Source organism: Marmota flaviventris, chromosome 6 (genome assembly GCF_047511675.1).
Source record: "Marmota flaviventris isolate mMarFla1 chromosome 6, mMarFla1.hap1, whole genome shotgun sequence".
Taxonomy (NCBI): domain Eukaryota; kingdom Metazoa; phylum Chordata; class Mammalia; order Rodentia; family Sciuridae; genus Marmota; species Marmota flaviventris.
The window spans coordinates 127,148,985-127,169,503 of record NC_092503.1 but is presented as its reverse complement, the minus strand read 5'-3'; the positions used below and the strand labels follow the sequence as shown (position 1 = coordinate 127,169,503).

Sequence of the window (20,519 nt, the reverse complement as noted above, 5' to 3'; positions counted from 1 at the left end):
TGTTTATGTATAATAAAATATCCACTTCTACCTAACTCTGGTTTCTTTGCACATCAATGAAAGGCCTGATAGAAAAACATAAACATATATTTTGAGTGATTTTAAACAAATTATTGCTAATTTTTGTCACATTTTAATGACATACATAATGCATTTATATATTTTTATATTACATAACATATTATACTACATAATACATTACATATAGATATATAAAGTATATTTTCATTTGAGATTTATGCTTTGAAAATGTAGTCATCAGGATTGCACCAAGTTGGTACAGTAGCAGGTTCCCTGACATGAATCTCCCCTCACCAATATTAATTTGAAGTAATTCAAGGATAAAAGTGCCTTTGTGGGAGCTTTGGGACCAAGATGGTTTTGAGTTCAAGATAAAAAATAAAGGGGTTATTTCAAGAAGTCAAGCCTATGCCCAAATGACCACAGGATTACTGACTAGGTCTCTCTACAGACCTGGAGAAAGCCCCATCCTATAGCCCTATTTATTCTTGGTTTGCCACTACCATCATCTTCCAAGGAACCCAGCAAGAGATCATACAAGACTATGATCCAGGAAACAGTCCCACTGACCTTGGTACTGGCTGTGGACCTAGGAGCTACCCATCATGACCTGCCTCCAGCATCTCTCAGCTGCCAGGAATTGGATGAGACACACATACATCCATGTTCCAATAGAGGTCTTATGACTTCAATTTGACTGTAGATCCTGAAAACCCTCTGTAACTAGGCTCTAGCCACTTTCAACTACATACCTGGAACATTCCTTCTTGCTTAGGACCCACCAGGAAACACTTATTCATACTACTAAGGAAGGCTCTAGACCTTTGTCTTACTGCAGGTCTAGAAATAATTTTGTAGCTTGGATCCAGTACCCTGATACTCAACACATGCAGAGCAGCATTTTTTTTCGGGTTTTTTAAATAATTTTTATTTTTTAAAAGTAAATTGGACATTACAGGAAAAAAAAAAAAAAAACACAAGCAAAGAACAAAGTCATCCAGTCGCAAGAAGCTTGCATATATACACAATATCCCATTTTGTGTGATTGAGATTGTGGTGTGTATTATGCTTTTCCACACATCAGGAATATTCACTAATTCAAAATCCCAAAGCTACATGAGTATTTTTTGATAACCAAGAATACACTACACCAACTCAATCTGTTATCCTTTCTTGGGGACTAAAATTTCACTGAAGACAGAAATGGCAACAGGCCTCTAGATAGACATATTGGCAGAGTTACAACTAAAACAATTCATTCCCTTAATGCTCAATTTAAAATGAAACAGCAACAGGATACACCAAGCTTGTTTCATTAACAGATTTCTACTACTAAAATATTAGCAAGAAGAGAATGCATTGTTCCCAGTGAATTAAAATATTCCTATTATACAGCCAGAAGATGCACACACACCAGTGGCTCACATCAAAATGTAAATCTTTGAGCACTTGCTTCCATCTTTCTGTGTGTTTCCCTGTGCCCCTCTGATGCCAGCCTAATGAACAAGTCCTGATACACAATGCCCAGAGATAAAACAATTCCATGTCCAAGATGCATCTTTTCTATCAATTATAACAAAAAGATATTTACAAGTTGGCTAATTCACTAGCACTACTTTTTATGATTCACTGTCACCTCAAGCATCTAAAAAGCTTAGATATTGTGAAATGAAGTATGAACTTTGTGCACAAAAACACAATTTACCAAAAATGTACATATAGAAATATGGTTATAATCTAAACCTGTCTTCCAAATATGGAGACTTTAGCAAAGAGCACTTCCCCTCCCCCTTCCTCTTCTCCCTCTTCAACACTCCAGTGACTAAATTCAGGACTATCCCTAGCTCCAAGAGCTGGATTAACAAGGGTCACTCTCAGAAGACAGTTCTTTCTAAAAACTAACAAAAGGACATTTATATAGGGTTTGTTTTGCTATTGTTAACAAACTTTGGGCATTAGGACTTATTCTTTAATACCCAGCAAGATTAACTAAAATGCACATATAACAATGGCTAGACAATCTGAACTAATCTAAAGCACCCATTGCTTCTCACCCATTGTTTTAGTTGTAACTCTGCCAATATGCATACTTTCTCCTTCCCCTACCCCCGACCCAGTGAACCTTCAACCTACCCTCCAAGACATCATGTTCAACAATTCCATTCCCCTAAATGGCAACCATTCCTAAGTAGTAACAAAACATACTTAAAGGGCATTACTTTAGCTCTCTACTTTTCCCATGTGTTGTGCACTTTTCAACATCTAGAAACACTAGATGTTCCCAACAAGGACTTAAATTTCCAACTATACATACAGTAGCACTGAATAAACTGCAACACTTACTTAACAAAGGCTATACTTTGAAGCAAAACTCCCCCCACCTTTTTTTAAAGGCTAGAATTTGAAAGTGTCTTCCAAACAGTAACATTCTGGCCTAGAACCCTTCCCCTTCTAGTCTTATCAACCAATGGGTCAGGATATGCATCTGTAATGCTTAGAGATGACTTTTAACAAATTTCACTTTCTAAGTGGTTTTAATTAGTCTTTCCTATGAATTTAACAACATGTACTCGGTGTGTTAGTTTACTAACTCTACTTTTGTCATACACCTCTTTAGCATCTAGATAGACTAAATGTAAATCAGGACTCATTCGTCCTTTATATACACTATTTACACAGAATAGTAAAACAAAACCCACAAATATAAGGGACAATGGTCAATTCTGCTTCACAGAAAATACACTGGTATAAAGCCCTTTATATTTTCTTTTCCTTCTTCCTCCCTGAACCAGCACAGATATAATATGTACTGTTCAGAGAAGTGTTTTGATCATTCCATTTCCAAAAGACAGATATTTTCTCATGAATTAAAAAAAAGATATATAACAAAATGTTTTATTTACTACCTCTACTTTTAACATACTTTGTGCACTTCTAAACATCTAGAAAGACTAGATGTTTCAAATAAGGACTTAAGTTTGTCCACTATGTACATAGTAGTGTTAAATAAACTACACACATGTAACAATAGTTATATCTGAAAGTGTCTTCTAAGTAGGATCATTCTGGCCTAGAATCCTTCATTTCTTCTACTTCTTTCTCCTGTTGTCACGTGTCACATCTGAGTGTCACATGATATGATGTTACAATTTCACTTCCAAAAGTCCTTTTCAGAAGACTGCCTTTCTATGAATTTTAACACAAAGTGTACAAAATGTGTGAGTTTACTAACTCTACTTTTCTCATACATTGGCAACCTCTTTAATATCTAGAGACTAGATATAATAAAATTAGGATTCCTTTGTCCAGTATATATACAATATATACAGTACAGCAAAGTTAAATGAAATGCACGGTACAAGGCAATGGGTAAGCTGAAGTTTTCTAGCACACTCTAACAATGTTAAACACCTTTTGCAACTTCTTCCCTCCCACCTCCCTCAACCCAATCAACAAGTACAACAGACAGTATTCTGTTAAGAGGTGGTTTAACAATTCCAAACACAATATTTCTCATCAGTTTTTAAAAGCTATTTACAAAAAGTTTCAATTCTACTACTTTTACTTTTAAATATATCAAGCACTTCTAAATATATAGAAGGACAAGATATTCCACATAAGACCCTGTCCACTATTCACACAGCACTGGTAAATAAAATTGCACGCGTAGCAATGGTTAAATATGAGGTATCTTCTAATATGACCATTTTGTCCTTGAACCTCTCCCTCCTCATTTCCTTCTATTTTCAGTCCAGTGGACAAGTACAGGCATATGTAACACTTAGAGATGGTCAAATAAATCCATATCCAAAAGTCTTTTTACAGAGGACAAGCTTTCCTATGAATTTCAACAAAAAATGTACAAAAGGTTCTAATTTTACTAACTACTTGGTCATATACTGGCAACCTCTTTAACATCTAGAGACTAGATGTTGCAAAATTGGGACTTATTTGTCCATTATATACACTATATACACAGCAAAAACAAAATGCACAAAACATAGAAAACTGATGTCTGAAAATGTCCAAATATGAACACACTAACCTTTTGCAATTGCTTCTCTCCCACCTCCTCCACATCACTGAGCAAATACAGACAGTACTATACCGCTCACAGAGGTGGTTTAATAGTTCCATTCTCAAAAGACTATTTCATATGAATTTTAGCAAAAAGATATTTACAAAGCGATATTTTACTACCTCTACGTTTAACATACATCGGACACTTCTAAACATCTAGACAAGACTAGATGTTTCAAGTAAGGACTCAATTTGTCCACTATGTACATGGCAGTCTTGAATACACTGCACACATGTAACAATAGTTCTAATTTGAAAATGTCTTCAAAATATGAGCATTCTGGCCCTTCACCGACCCAGTGGGCTATACTGCTCAAATTTTCAGAAGACAATCTTTCCTAGGATTTTAACACAAAATATTCAAAACTGGTTTACTAATTCTACTTTTGTCATACACTGGCAAGCTCTTTAACATCTAGAAAGGCTAGATGTAGATTAGGAGGACTCATTTTTTCCTTTATATACACTATGTACACAGTAAAGTAAAACAAAACCCATAGACAACTCTTGGCTCTCGGTAAGCACACTGGCACGGTGCTCCCCAGGACCAGCACACAATTGTGCTATTCAACAGGGGTTTGGCTATTGTCCCCCGCCCCCCAAAAAAGAAACCATTTCATAAGAATTTTAACAAATAAATTTACAAAATGTGTCATATATTTTACCACTTCTACTTTTAACATATATCAGGCACTTTAGAACATCTAGAAAACCTAGATATTTTTTTTAAAAAAGTATTTAGCATTTTCAACTATATATACACTAATGAGGAATAAAATGCACACGCAAAACAATGGCTATTATACGAAAAATGTCTTTTACATAAAACCAGTCTGGCACAGGATCTCCTTCTCACGGTCAGTCTTCTCCATGTCCAACGACCCACTAAACAACCATGGACGAGCGTCGCTCCTAGAGGTGTTCTAACAAATTCATTTCAAAGTCACTTCCAGAAGGCATTTCTGATTTTTTCAAACAAACGGACATTTATAAGACGTTATTTTCTAACTCTATCATACGTCAGACATCCTCTTTACATTTAGAATGTCCAGATGCAGCACAAGTTTTAAAAGGTTGGGGGGTAAGTTGAGAGCAGCTTTTTCATATTATATACACAGGCCTTTTACAAAGGGCCAGGAAATCTTCCCAAAGGGTGGTGGGCTTTTCCAACTGGGTAGATGCGGCTTGTGACTCTACCATTTCTCTCTTTGGTAGAACAAACACCAACCGCCAGAGGCTGCTAACCATTCCACCCATAGTACTCTTCCTGGGGCTTTGCTCACCTTCCAGGACGGTTCTGGTCTTTGTTGGCCAAGACAAAGTGCGGTCTGGAGGAGCCGGCACTGAGCGCTCAGGGAGAGCCCTGGTCTGTGCGGCTCCGCTGTCCAACGCGTGGTCGAGCTTTCAGGCGTCCATCCTCCTTTTTGGGACTTGAAGCCCCTGCCGGCCTCCGCGGCGTTTGAGCTGCAGCCATTCTTCTCACCATGCCACGCCCGCCGCCACCCAAAGGCGCCACGTCCCAGGTGGCGGCTTCAGCTGGGACAGGCACGATTGAGCCAGGAGACCCGGCATCCCTCAGGGTCCAGGGCCGACAGGTCGCCCCCGCCATCAGGTCATCCATCTGGGTGTCAGGCTCACCGGTCCTTCACAGCCAGGGCCAGCCAGTGGGCACTCCCAGCAGGAGCTCCAGGGATCTGCAGGAAAGGCCATGTCCTGTCCTCGGGGGCCCCCCCAGCTCAACCGCTGGCCTGGGGCCAGGGGCCCCAGAGGGCCCCGGGGGAGCAGGCCGCACTCCCCCGGGCCCCTCCTTTCTCACCACGCTCTCCGCAGAGCAGCATTTGTACTGCTTCTCAGCAAGATGGACAAGACAGAATTCACAGAAATTCAATATTGGACAGTCAGAGACTAAGAGATCCAGAAATTTGAGTATTTTTAATAGAGAAAAATAAAGAGTGCATTGCAGTCATGTCAGTAGTGACAATGGCAGCAGGTCACTGCAGAGGAGAGGGGTAGCACAGATAGAGAAGCATAGCAGACAAATTTGGTGTAGGAAAATTTGAAGAAGAGAAAAACAGTATGAACTCAGTCAAATCAAAGGCTATACAGTGAGCTGGTGTTTGAAAACTACTTCATGTTTCTCAGCTGGTCAGCAGAAAGCCAAGGTAGGGGGCCATCTTGAAGAGGTCACACTGGAGATTTTTGATGCAGAAACCCAGGAGATCATGGCCAATGTTGCCACATTATCTCAACCAGTTTTTACTGTGTGGCCTAGAATGTATGTACCTGGCAGCATGTAATTGAAACGGGCACCAAGATGATTGTACCCACAGGGAATTCACATTGGAGACATGGAGGAGAAATCAACTTGCCTTCCCTTTTAGTCTGGGAGCTCACACTACCAGCTGATGAAGGGTAGGAGACTAAACAGGTGAGTGTGGTTACACTTGAAATTGAGCCTGGAAAAGCCATAATTAGGGTAGAGGGTGAAAGAACTGTGCAGGGTTTGTTACCCCACCCTGTGAGAAGAATTCTTGGGTGGACCCTGAGATTCACACTTCCACCAGAGAATGGTCTCTGCCCAGTCACAGGGTTGGGTGGATCTAAATTTCTTTTGAGTAGATACCACCTTACAAAGTTCCTAAGTTTTGATTAGAGTTAAACCTCTCTGGAACTTATCATTTAGAACTCTGAAACAACCTCAAACTGATAGACTATCTGGGCAAATCTCCAATTGACAGTACTTCCTATCTGTCCTACTTTACACTAGTGAGAAGGGAAGCCAAGACCATTCAGCCATTTTCTGTTCAAGCCACTCCAGCATGCAGGTTGGTGAGCAACAGAAAAGGAGAAAGAGTTTGACAATCCCCAGTCCTTTGTCTTTCTAAGGCATACATAGCCCAGAAAGAAATGGAAAGCAGAACAGTCTGGCACAGTCAGTGAACATCCATCCTGGTCAACAGTTTTGACAACAACGGTTTTTTTGTTAATTGCTGAACTCACCATTCCTGTTTCTGTGTTAATTAGTATATTTTATTTCATAGTAGGCACCTGGTGTTTATTTGAATCTTGTATATCATTTTTTTACCCTTATTTTTACTGTTGTTGCTTCTGTTTATTTCCCCCTTTCTGTGTGGTGCTGGGAATCTACTGTTAATACTGAGTTAATGGAGTAGAAACTTGGCTGCTGAGCTACACTCATAACCAGATACATCCACACCTCAGCCAAGAGACAGCACACCTTGATCTAGACAAAACTATCCCCACTCAAATTTTAGCAATATTTCAACATGAATAATAGGGGAGAGAAAAACTCCAAACTGATGACCAGTTCTCAAGTTGGAATGGCTAGGGGGCCTTCATGTCCCACTAATGGACACCCATACTCCTAGAGCAAACAGAAGGAAACAACCTGAAGTCTGAAGACACCACATTGATGAAGGGGACCCAGTCTAGACTGTTCCTATACCCTTTTGGAGTATACAGAGTTGTGCAGTCTAGAACAATTGCAGAGTGTGCATCTCATATACCCTGCTGTATAGAACACAATTGCCTGATCTATAGGAAGGCCCCTACACTTGTGAGACATTAAAAAAAAGGATCCCCAAGCTCTGACACAATACATACTATATCAAGGTAAACTAGACTAAATTTGGGGCCCCTCTAAATGGAGAGAAACTTGTTCCTATTGAGAGTGAAACCAAGCCCCAAAGACCTGATGGATGCCAAGCAGCTGGGAGTGGAGATTGCACTCTGTCCCCACCTATCTAGCACATGCTAATCATATCTACATATGCACACTGCCTACCTTCTTTCTCACTTTTCTGTAACTACTGCCTCTTCTCCTTTAAAAATTCTGCTCATCTTCAGGGATTTTGAAGATGAAACCTTTAAAATAATAGTTTTATTTTGTCTTCTTTCAAAACTGGCTTTGAATAAAATCATTTTCCTACCAATTTGTTTTCAAATATTTCTGGAGCAGTGAGCAAATGGAAAAGGCTGTCCCTCTGGGGGGGTCACTCTGAGGGGAGTAGCAGCCTGTCGACACTCACAGAGCAGCTTGATAGCCCTCAAGAGGAATATCACAAGCATGCCTAGGGGTTGTGTTATGAGCTGTGTGGGATTAACCTTGTAGCAGGCACATTCAGAAAAACAAACAGAAAGAAATAACCTGAAAGCTGAGGACACCATAGCCTGGGATCCCTGAATAAAATGACTCTTAAATCAAAACTTAGTAGTCCCTAGATAAAAAGGGCTCCCAACCAAAAAATGGCAGATCTGATGCCAATATTGATCTGATGCCAATGATTGTAACCTAGCCTTTTCTTCCCCAGGCTGGTACTGATGCCACCCAGTAACAACCATTGCCTCAGAAAGAAGTAGAAATAAATTAAACTAAGGAGGCAAAAGACCTCTCCAATAAAAATTATAGAACACTGAAGAAAGAATTGGAAAAACTTTTCATGTTCATCGATAGATACAACTAATAATGCTAAAATGACCCAAATTCCAAAAATCATCTACAGATTTAATGCAATCTCCATCAAGATACCAATGACATTGTTCATAAAACTAGCAAAAACAGCCCTAAAACTCATGCTCAAGAATAAAAGACCAAGGTGATTCTAAGCAAAAAAATAGCAATGCTGGAGGCATCACAACTGCTGATTTCAAATTATACTACAGAGCAATAGAAACAACAACTGCATGGAATGAAAAAAAAAACATGGATCAATGGAATAGAACAGAAGACACAGAGACAAACCCACACAAATAGAGTCATCTGGCCCACAAAGACACCAAAAATATACACTGGAGAAATGGCAGGCTTTCTAACAAGTGGTGCTGGAGAAATTGGTTATCCATAGTAGAAGAATGAGTCCTATCTCTCACCCTGTATAAAATTTAACTCAAGATGGACCAAAATTTTAGAAACTATGTAACTTTGGGCAGGGTCAACACTCTATAGGCACAGGCCTACAGTTTAGGAAAAAATGTCAAGAGTTAATCAATGGAATGACATCAAATTAACAAGTTTCTGAATAGCAAAAAAGAAAAAAAAATCTTTACTAAGTACTGTTCCAATGCAAATTAATATCCTTCATACAAACAAAACACTTACCACAAAAACCTCCAAATAAGCTAATCAATAAATGGACAAAGGAACTACACAGACACTTCTTAAAAGAGGAAATACAAATGGTCAACAAATATATGAAGAATGTTCAACATCTTTAGCAATCACAGAAGTGTAAATCAAAACTACACTGTGATTTTATCTCACCCCAATAGAATGGCAACCATCAAGAATACAAATGATAATAAATGCTGGAAAGGATGTGGAGAAAAAGATACACTTACACATTGTTAATGGAGTTGTAAATTAGGGCAATCACTTTGGAAATCAGTATGGTGACTCCTTGGAAGGGAAACACGGTATCCAGTTATACCTCTCCTCAGTATTTATTCTAAAGAATTAAAGTCAGCATCTGAACACAATTCTCAACAGCTAGACATGCTTGTGTGTTTTATTCAGTCCTAAAGAACAATGAAATTATGTCATTTGCAGGAAATTGAATGGAATTTGAGAGCATTGTATTAAGCAATGTAATCCATACCCAGAAAGTCATGGATCATATGCTTCCTTTCCCTCATAAGTAAAAACCAGAGAGAAAAAAGAAAAAAAAAAGGAAAAAAAAAAAAAAAAAACAAGGGTCAAGGGAAGAGCTCATAAAAATAGAAATGACACAATTAGAGTAAAAGAAGAGGAGCAAGGGGAGCAAAGGGAAAGGAGAGGCACTAGGAAATGGAATTGACAAGATTATTTTGTTCTACTGTGTGCACATTTGAATATATAACAACAAATCTCACTATTGTATATATTTATATCAATAAAATTATATGTGTAAATTGATAAAAAGGGTATATGATTCCAGTCTCACATCTCATACAAAAATAAATTCTGTTCTCTCATGCATTTTTTTTTTTTTTTTTTGTGCTACTAGGGGATTGAACCTAGGGCCTTGTGCATGTGAGACAAGCACTCTACCAACTGAGCTATATCCCCCAGCTAACCAACTTGAATAACCAACTTGAATCTAATGTATGAAATATGATATGTCAAGAGCTTTATAATGTTTTGAACAACCAATAAAAAAAATAAATAAAAAAAATAAATTCTGGAATATTGTATGGCTCAATGTGTGAAAGCATTATAAAGGTCTTTTAAAAGTGACACAGGGAAATATCCTCATCATATTCATTTAGGAAAATACTTCTTACTGAGGCCACAGAAAATACTGATAGCCACTTTCCATTTATGAATTTCTCTTCACCAAGAGTTGTCACTAAGAAAGTGAAGAAATAAGCCAAATGGTGGGAGAAAGTATTTGCAGCATATGTTATCAACAAAGAATAATGAAAATAAAGTCTAAAGAAATCCACATTACTCATCTCTAGAAGATATGGAATCATAAATTCTGACAAAATTCAAGTGTTGATAAAGAGGTGGAGCACCAGCTAGCCTTACATAGTGCTATGGAAATTTAAATGTAGCAAAGCAGCTTGTAAAACAGTTCTTACTGAATACACGCCTTTATTGCAAACTATTCTCTAAACACTCAGTTTGTACTATGAGCACAACATATATTGTAGAACATATAATATATATTACCTCTTTTTTGTTCATTGCTATGACTTACCTGAATTATAGATTTTCAGATTAAATATTTTTAAAGATCTTGTATTTAATTGCTGTGTAACAAATTCTCCCCAATTTTTACAGTTTAAAACAATAAATGTGTATTATCTCAAAATATCTAGGGATCAGAAATCTGAATGCAACTTAGCTATAAGCTTCTGACTCAGAGTTTTCTCACAAGCTTCAAAGGTTTTGGCTATGTCTACATCATGTCAAAACTCAGTGGTGGGATACATTGGTGTCACTGGGCCTCAGACTCTCTGATTGTTGATCAGAGACTCAGTTCCTTGTCATTTGTACCTCTCTAGAGGAAGGCCCATGACATAACAGCTGAGTTCCTTTAGAATGATTGAGCAGGAAAATGTTCCCAAGATTGAAGCTATAGTCTTTGTAACTAACCTTTGAAATGACATTTCACTACTTCTGTCATATTCTATTTGCTAGAAGTTAAATAATAATAGTATCTTCTTGGCCTTTTGGCTAAGATCAAGTGTAGCATTTATTCTTATCAATTTAAAATATGATATGATAGTAATTGGAGTTTTAGAGCAGTGGGCACTTGCTTTGTGCACTCCATGAATAGACCTGATATTGCAGTACCTCCAGGAATGGTGCAACACACCCCACAAAAGAAGTTAAATTACAAATCCACTCTATACTCAAAGTTTAGACATTATAAAAAGTGATGAATGCTAGGAGGTGTGGATCATTGGGGAACAACTTAAAGTGTGTTTACCATACTATTTTTATGAGGAAAAGAAATAGTATTGAGCTGAATTTATTTTTTAAGAATAAATTCATTTGATCAAATTATGATATATGTATCTATAAATCTACCACAGTGAAATCCACTGTTCTTAATAATTAATGTGTACCTGTATATAATAAAAACAAAAACAAACAAACAAACAAACAAAAAAAAAAACACTTCTGTAAAGGAGTCAGTCTTAGTTACATTTATTTGCCATTCATAATAATTTATCATACATTTACTTAGTTTTTCCTAAACATATTAATTTATAAAAGGATATTTGATATTACTGATGTAATATCAGAAGTAATTTATATGATGAATTATAATAGGAAAATTTTCTAGTTCACTAAAAATCAATTACATGGAAAATCAAATTTTCTCTCATATCCATAGTTTTCAAATGTATGTAAACAAATCTATGCAGAGATCCCTAAATTAGTAAACTATGTTTTTTTTTGTATCTGGATATTTAATTTGTATACAATTACACAGTGTTTCATAAGTTTTTTTTTCCTAGACAAGTTGCTCTCTGCCTTTGTATTTTGTCATCTCATAACTGTTCAAAATTCTGTGACTTCTCTTGTTTTGGATCCTCTATTGCCCACCCAGTGATATGATTAGGCTTTGCCCAAGGAGGAGTGTTATTTTAATATCATTAGCATATGGTGATACCACATGCCAAGAAGGACAAAATCGGGATTATAAACCTGGAAAGAAGGATCAAATGTGTTTATGTTGAGAGGCTTAGGGGAGATTTTGTACTGCTAATTCTCAACCTAGGGTAAGAATAAAGTTGAGGTTTCTGAAATTTATTCTTAGCCTTAGATAAAAGATTACTACTACTTTCAGTCAGTTTGCATTAAGAGGATCTTAAGGGCAATTTTTGGAAAAATGTTGTATTGGGGCAGCATTCATGGCAGAAGTGGAACGAGGAAGGGAGGACAGTGAAGAAGAAATGGAGACTAACTTTGGTCTCACCCTGTGGGAATTCTGGAGCATACTGCATCTCAGAATTGGTTTCACCTTGAGGTACAGGAACTAGCCTTTGTCACCCTCTCAGTCAGTCAGTCAGTCATTGGTCTCTCATTGATTGCCTTGGAGAAAGGGAAAAGCTCCTTTTTTGAAAGTCCAGAGGAGGAGCAGCTATGATCAACATTTAAAAAAAAATCTATCAACATACTAGTAGACTGCAAGGAAGAAGTTATAATTGATTTAATTGTCATAAAAAAAGAATTGATAAAAATCAACACATGTTTAGTATGACAAAAATTTTAATAGAATAAAAATAAAAGGAAATTTAACTATGATATTAAGTGTTTTATACCAAAGAAATTGAGCAACCATATGTAATGAGAAACCACAGAGACATGCCTTTGGGCCAGTGAGAGTGAGAGGGTAAGAATGTCCACTACCATCGTTACCACTTCATGTTCTTTGCAAGTATTAATCTGTTCTATAAGAAAAAACACAGAAATATACAATGAATGAATTAAAAAGAAATAGATAAAATTCCTTTGTACATGCCATGAGGCTTTATATAGAAAAAACAAAATAGAATTGGCAATAAACTATTCAAGTAAAAGGTGTTCACCAAAGTTGCTAGATAGTGATATAATCAATAAGATAGAATTTATAATAGCAACAAAAGTTATATAGTATTCAGAATAAGTTTAACAAAGATACATAGACCTCTATTGTGAAATATTAAGTATTTTAAAGTCATAAAGGAAGATTTGAATAAATTAAGAGTTATGCCACAATTTTGGTCAGAAAGACATTTAAATGTGTCAAATTCTCTTCCAAATAATTTATAAACTCGATTAAATAAGCTTTTAAAAATTTTATAAAAGCAATAGTTTTCATAATTTTCAACATTAATTTTGAAAAAACATTAAAATGATAAAATTTTGATTATGATATTAACATTTTAAAAGCTATTAATATAAAGTCATGTTCAAGAAAAATAGATTTTAGAAAAGTGTAGAAATAATTGTTTAACAAGAAGGATATTACAATGAATGGTCAATGTTTAGGAGTATCTAGGAGCAACCAGATCACTAAATACAGAAAAATAAAATTAGAGTCTTGAGGGCTACAAATTAATCTTCATTCACTTAAAATAAACTCTAAATGGATGAAGAAAAAAACATCTTGAAATTTATAACTATAAAGTTAAAATAAGACCATAAAAGTATATATTTTAAAATCTATTGTTAGGGATAATCTTTTAAACAAACTTTGAAGTATCACTCATAACCTGAGAAATTATGGATCTTATTATGACAAAATTAAGATTTTCTTTTTTATGAAAGACATTCTAGATAATGTACAGAGTACTGTACTCCTGCAAAAGAACAAGAAAAAACAAGGAATCCAAATAACTGAAAAAAATCTTCTGGATATATTCAAAATCTCTGGTAATCCGAACAAAGCAATAATGAGTCACTACTTCATATTCATTAGATTGACAAAAATTAGAAAATTAGATAATGCCAAGTAACTTTAGTAAACTTGTATATTACTGGGGATGGTACAGATACAATTGAAGAAGATGATTAAATTCTGAAGATTAAATTTATATAATTCATCATTTGCTGAAAGCCAAATTTGATTTTTCCTGACTTTGTATCAATTTTGAAAAAGTGTCCTCTGATTATGAGGCACTTCCAGGCTGGAAGATAGTTACAAAAATCCTAATATTATCTTTATCTTCCATGTCATCTGTGGAGAAAAAGAGGACAATAAAATACCATATCCCAGGCTGGGGTTGTTGCTCAGAGGAAAAGTGCTCGCCCAGCATGATTGAGGAACTAGTTTTGATCCTAAAGCCCACATAAAAATTTAAAGGTTTTGTCCACCTACAACTAAAGAATAAATGTTTTTTAAAAAAATACCGTACCCCTGAAGTGCTCTTCTCTGGTTTCAAGAACCTAGCCAAATTAAGAAAGCCATAAGAATGAGTCTAGGCCACAATTTCTGGATAAATATTACCTTAAAGGACACTGGCTTTCCCTCAAGTATGCTAGAAATTAGGGCTAGTTGTGCTATCTGTGGAAAACTACATTCTTGCATATATTCCAAGTTCCTTGGGATGCTGGTCATAAAACTGGACAAAGCAATCAAAGCTGATTATATTACTGCTTCTGTAACCTAATAGTTTAACCCATAACCTCCCTCCCCACCCCTGTGATAACTGGTGTGGAAAGGCACTGTGGACAGGAAAGTGCTTGTCCAGTTGGCCATCGGACATTGAGAGGGATTGGGACACTATTTTCATGTGAAACACTGTGTGAAATGGAGATGCACCTGTCCAGCCTTTCACCTCTGGACTTTATGGAAAAGCTCCTGTCTAGCCCTTCACCACTAAATCTTCCAGGTGAGTATTTTTTAATAAATCTTATGTCTCATATCCCATTTCCTGGTGTTTTCTTTGGTCTATTGGTAAGCAATTTCACTGCCCTAGCACAACTGAGCTGTAGATGGTATAGCTTCCCAAGGTAATAAACTTTCCCCAGTATATGCACTCAGATATAACAGAATTATATTCTAAAGCCATAAAGGTGCCATTAGAAGTTAAATTGTTTTGAAATGGCTTAAAATCATAGCAAGAAGATGGAGAGGGGAATTGATAGTGATGATGGAAGGATAAATGGCCAACAAACATTATGCTTCAGAATAACTTTTAGTTACATTTTTTGCACCCCTTATCAATAAATTGAAAGTCTTACATGATGTTAAAAATATCACACCTCCATTTCAAGTGAGATCTCAAGAGATAGACATACTACGAATTTTATCCAAAGGAAAGGTACTAGTTCACCAACCTACATGTAACTCATAAAGAGGTGGATATTTAGGAGTCCAATTTGGTGGCTGAAATACATCTCTCTATCTCTCTCTCTCTCTCTCTCTCTCTCTATATATATATATATATATATATATATATATATATATATATATATATATATATATAATCAAATATACTAGTGTGCTATGTAATCTCTTCCCACTTCCAGAAGGAAATGAAAGTGATTCCAAAATAAAAAAAGGAATGGGGATATAATTTAAGGTGGAAAAAACAAAAAACAGAGAGCTTGGCATCTACCCCTGGAATTTGAGAGTCCAAAGGTGAGTGCATTGTGTGAGTGCAAAGTAGCAAGAAGCCAGAGAACTGCCTTTGCTCTGATGATGGAGAAAGGATGCAGGTTGCTTATCATTGGGCAGATATGGCTCAAAGAGGTGTGATCCACCTGGAATAGTTTTGATTTCACAGACTTCCTGAAACAGACCTATTTTAGAGAGGCTGAGTGTGTGAGCTATGTGAATTTGAGCTTAGGAAGGGATCGCTCTGACAGTGTGCTGCAAATGTACCATTCCTCTTGCTCTGCCTGTGATGCCACACAGCACCTGAGATGGGTGTGACTTGCCAAGATGTCAATCAATCTGCTGACCACATGACATTACAAAGCAAGACTCCATCTTTGAGACCTTATTCCCTGCCTTATTTGGTGAAGAACATTCCATCGAACCTCCCTTGTGTGTGTCTCCCCCATAAAATAAAAAGAATCCAGGGGCACACTCCTTTTCCAGTGCTGCCCAGCTGACCCTTGGTGTCACTGAGCACTCCCGCCCTAGACCTTAGAAACTCAGGTTCATGTGCTGTGTGGTTTCTTCACCAACTTCTTAGTTATTGATATAGCCAGCTCCTTTGAACCCAGCTCATCCCACCAGCCTGGCCAGCTGGTGACAACCTATAATGGCAGCAAAGTGGCTGGAGATAAAACAAATTCTCAGGACTGAGCAGGAATCAGAGTTATCAGTTTCAGGACCTCTGTGTTCAGAGTTCCCAGAAGTGTGTCTTCAGGATCTTTGAAAGATTCCCACAAGATACGGAGATCTTTCACATATATATGGCCTTTCACATATGTATGCTCAGCTCTAGTCCCACCCACTGGCATGCAGGGATTGAGAAGACTCTCTGTACTCAGATGGAAGTCAGCTGACAGAGACTCTGCAGAGACAGTTATTATGTGCCACTCCTTGTGTTCATAAAAGCAGTTCCACATCAGGCTCTAGGTTGCTGAATGGTAATCTTTGCTATGTAGTTTTGATCATAGGTAAGTAGTTTTTAATTTCTTAGTTATAGTTCATTGCTTTCAGAAATAATGCTTTGCCTTGCTTTTTGGATGACATACTAAGTGTGTGTGTGGAGGGGAGATGGAAGTGTAATGACACAAGGGCTTCCCAGGGAGGGAAAATTCAAACTTTCTGTCCCATGCTTTGAATGACAGAAGTAGATTGAGAGTGTGCGAACCAGGGAGCTTCCTTCCTTTAGGGCTATTTCTGTATCTCAGAGTGGACATGTGCTAACTTACTGATTCTTTACTGGATAAAGAACAGTATATATATATATATATATATATATATATATATATATATATATATATATATATATATATATGAGATAAAATGCCACAGGATTTCAGAAAATAGTGTTAGGAAAACACTGTGTGGCTTTCTCACAAGAAAAAATCTTTCATAGGGATGTAACATCATTGCATGCTTGCTATGCCTATTTTACATGCTTACTATGTGATTTCAGATGTAAGTAAGGGATTGGACAATATACTTTTAGGAAATCCTTGCAATTTAAAGATTCTACATTTCTTAGTTTTCTTTATTATTATTATTTTTTTAATGAAGGGCACTGAGCTTTGATAGAGTGACCCAGGCCTGTGATCCCAGGTACTTGGGAGGGTAAAGCAGGAGGATCACAAGTTCAATGTCAGTCTTAGCAACTTAGGAGATCTTCAGCAAATTATTAGCCCTTGTCTCATTGTAAAAAAGGAGTAGGGATATAGCTCAGTTTTAAAGTGCCCCTGGGTTAACATACTGCAAAACAGTCAAAAATTAAAAAAAACAAAACAAACAAACAAACAAACAAAAAAAAACAGATTCACTGAGTCTCTTAGAAGTGAAAACATCAAGACTGAGACACTTCATGAATTTTCTGGGAATCTTCTCCTGTGGGTCCTGAGTAGCCATCCTTGAGACCTTACTATTATGTAAACCCCTGAAAATATCCCCCCCATCATCCATTTGGCCTCAAATCCTAAAGAAATTCTAAATGATTTGTGGCAAAATAAGTAATATAAGTTACAAAAATCAATATGTTTTGTTTAAGTGCCATAGTTGAGATCTAAACAAAAGCCTCAGAATTCCCCAAGGGGGAAACATTTTCAACTGATGAGAAAGGTAGATTTTAAGGTGAACTTTGAAAAAATGCATGAAGATTGGAAGATAGAAATGGGGGCAGAAAGAAAAATTTGAAGGTTGAATATAAAATTAAAAGGAATATTCTGAAAAAAATGTATTTTGTCTCAAGGCAAATAACCTAAGAGAATTAACATATTAGTTGTTTTAATTATTCCATCTGGCCACTTTACAATGTGACAGCTCCCTAATTGATTAGGACACAGAAAAATGTGTTTTGAACTGAGAAGGAACTATCTCAGGGCACAGTAGGCTTGGGAAGTATCCTAAATGGTAAAACAAAAGAATCAGGATATCCCTGGGAGAAAACAGTTCTTTCTCTGAATATGTAATACATGCAAAGAGGAAGGCAAAGCAGCTGGATCAGTGTTTCCTCTGTCTCTCACCTGACAGCTCATAATGACTGTGTTGGTGACAGAGGATTGTCATCAGCAGGATGTCTTCTTATGAGTAATGAAGTAAGAAAATTGGTTTTTTTTTTGGTATTTTTTATGTTTTGCACCATTGTTCATATACTAACTGTGATTTGATGCTTCTTTGGATTTCTTCATATTATTATTTTACTTATCCATCTTCTTTTCTGGCATCTCCACATAGCAAATTAATTCTACAGAACTTAAGAATGTTCGATTTTGTGTTCCCTTATTTCTTACTCTATTCATTCCCATCTACATGATAGTTTTAAACACCTTTTATTTACAGATGTGTTACAAATGTCTGTCTCTAGTATATACCTCTCTCCTGAGGTCCAAATCGCAACTGCTTCTTGAGACATTTTATTAGACATATCAAAGATGCCTCCAGTTAACTGAGACCACCAATGAACCTCTGATCCACCTCTAGATCTCAGCTGATTTCTGCTTTCCTTATTTCAGTGACTACACTAAGCATTTACTCATTCAAACCAGGACTCAGATCAGCACAGTGCACCCATTAAAATTAAAATCTCTTTATTTAGTTTTGTTCTTGTAGGATGAGCATAATATTTCTACTTCATATTTGCTGTGTGTGTGTGTCTGTGTGTGTGTGTGTGTGTGTGTGTGTGTGTGTGAGAGAGAGAGAGAGAGAGAGAGAGAGAGAGAGAGAGAGAGAGAGAGAGAGAATTGGAAGAAATAAGATTTTTTTCATAACAAGCATTTAATATATGTCAGTAATAATGATTATCCTTAATTCATCTCTCTTTCTCATTTCATACCAGAACTTTAAAGATTGTATCTCTTAAAATCTCCTAATGCCTCTGATTATTTCCAACCCAGGTCTCACCACTCTGGTGTGAAGTTCCATGACATTTTGTCTGACTAAATTACAGAACTCAATGAGCTTGTCTTGCTCATTCTTGCTTCCTTCTATTTTATTGCCCACACATTTTCCAGAAAGACCATTTTAGAACATGGACATCTTACATTCTTGAAATATATTCCAATTGCTCTTAGAGTCTAATAAAATATTTCAAACTCTTGAAATAGATTCCAGTTGCTCTAGATGATTCTAACCTTATCAGAGCAGCCTCCTGCCTTTGCGTCTTTTCTTCCAGGCTTCTTGGATTTCCTTTAGGTCTCACATTACTCCAACCTCAGGACCTGTGCATATGTTCTTAATTGTGTATGGAAAGTTTTCTACATTCACCTTGCCTTAACTACTTAACTCCTGTTCATTATTGAGATTGCAAGACACATTTTCTCTTGAAAATTTTTGGTAACTAGGTTCCATACTCTTCTATCCCTTCTGTTTTCTACTTTTAAATAATTATTATAGTTTTTATTAGATATTTTTAAAATTATACATAATAGTCAATGTGCATATTCCTGGAGATAACGTTAAATTCTGTTTTTCTTATTTTGTCTTTAGTATACTTTGTCTTTAGCCATATAATTTGTAAATTATATGGCTAAAATTTAAAACGTATAAATTATATATACATCACATAATTTATATGTAATTTATACATTAATACTTATTATTTTATCTTTGGAGCGTACTGCCATATAATTGTTGAATAAAATGAGCAGAAAGTGTTTCCCAGGAGTAGGAAGAAATGTTAAAAAAATGAGAAAGGAGAGGAAGATATTAGGAAAAGAAAAGGAGATAGATTAGGGAACAGGATTTTGGATTGAGAGAAAATTATACTAGAAAATTTATTTGGTTCTAGTAACAATGTGAGATACTATATTATGAAAATTTAAACCTTCATCTAATTTGTCATCTACTTCCACTGAAAATGTCCACAGTAGTTCACAAGCAATGAGAACATCAATTAAAACAAAAGTACAAATGTACTACATTCCAAACTTGAAATTAAATGTATATTTTTTTTCTGTAGGCCAGGATAATCAATAAAGCATATATTTTAATAAATATACAATATGTACTTTTATTTATAAACATGGTATTTTATTTATGTTTTTGGTTTCTATAATTTGTATGAGAGCTCAAACTACAAAATTAACTTTTTCCCTTGAGCTTGAAATTGAATTTTTTTTGTGTGTGTGTATTTTACTGGGTATCAAACCCAGAGTTTTGCACATGCTAGGCAAGTGCTCTACCACTGAGCTATATTCCCAGCCAATAACTTGAACATTTTTAAAAAATTATTTTTCAATTATTATACATATTGATAGAATACACTGTGGCAATTAGATACATTTACATAATAATTATCCCCACAATCTTACCAAACATTTTAATTAACTGACT

General features: G+C 36.2%; 1 pseudogene; it reads left to right on the top strand.

The window, feature by feature from the left end:
* The first annotated feature begins 11,258 nt into the window (after positions 1–11,258).
* On the top strand, positions 11,259–11,420 carry LOC114080251 (U2 spliceosomal RNA; annotated as a pseudogene).
* The last annotated feature ends 9,099 nt before the right edge of the window (positions 11,421–20,519 follow it).